At 52.6% G+C, this 1,042-nt stretch overlaps 1 protein-coding gene across 1 annotated transcript in view; it reads right to left on the bottom strand.

Annotated features, from left to right (window-relative positions):
• SIX3 (SIX homeobox 3) overlaps positions 1-1,042 on the bottom strand; it is a 6,475-nt gene that overhangs the window by 2,755 nt on the left and 2,678 nt on the right. The window lies entirely within an intron of this gene.

Below are 1,042 nucleotides of genomic sequence, written 5' to 3'. Positions count from 1 at the left end.
AGAAGAAATGGGTGGGATAAAGCTCTAGAGGGGACCTGAACACCATGGGATGACCGGGGAGAGGGGGAGATAAATCAAGGAGAAAAGAAAGAAAGGGAGGAAGAAGGGAGGAAAGGGCACACGCACCGCGCACGCATCCACACCCGCACACGCACACACAGCCACATAGAGGCACGGGGGCACACACACTCACACGCACACGCGGGCACACGCACACGCGCGCTCACACACACCCCACACGCACTCGCACTCACACACACCCGGCCCCGCGCCGCCGCCGAGTCAGGATTCAGTGATTCAACAGCGATCGCCCTAATGACAACAGCCTCATAATATCTCCCCTAAATCCACAGTGAGTGCAGCGCTGAAACATTTTGTTTCGCTTTTCTATTGGTCTTCTGAGTGTCGTTGTGGCGTTGCCATGGCAGCCGCTGCCAATCACTGTCAGCCCTGCCAATCATTACGGAGTACGTAAGGAAGGTTTTTACCACTTCGCCCAAATGCACGGGGGGGAGGGAAGCCGGGCGGTTGGTGGAAAAGCCTGGTTTGTTGTTTGGATTTTTTTTTTTCCTCCTTAATCTTTGCAACTCCTAATCTCAGCACTTCCCCTTCTCCCTGTCTCTCCCCCTCCTTCTCCACACCCCTCCTAAATAAGGGATCAAATAATGCGAAAAGCAGTGTGCACATATTTGTTGAATGGGATGAGCAATTAGAGGGTGGAATATTATTGTGATCTTAACGAGCCTCGTTAAAGCTAAAGGAGATATGGGGGAAAAGTAAATGGGCCAGGCTGGGATACACGTTCGGATAAAGGGCTCCTAACTGAGACAATTTACACATGATTTGCACGTAGTTTCACTTCATTCTGCCTATCTGAGCACTAATAGTGCCGGGGAAGAAAAGAAAGATGAGATCATTAGACCCATCCTCACGCCGGTGACCCTCCCAGAAGCAGGCGCATACAGTACAGGCTGGGTTTAGCCCTGGTTCACCGAAGAGTCTCTCCTCCCCTCTCCCGCTCCCTGCCCCTCTCCGCGGAAGG

The sequence above is a fragment of the Corvus brachyrhynchos genome, unplaced genomic scaffold (assembly GCF_000691975.1).
Source record: "Corvus brachyrhynchos isolate BGI_N302 unplaced genomic scaffold, ASM69197v1 scaffold258, whole genome shotgun sequence".
Lineage (NCBI taxonomy): Eukaryota > Metazoa > Chordata > Aves > Passeriformes > Corvidae > Corvus > Corvus brachyrhynchos.
The sequence above is the reverse complement of the archived record's forward strand: the minus strand, read 5'-3'. Positions and strand labels throughout refer to the sequence as shown.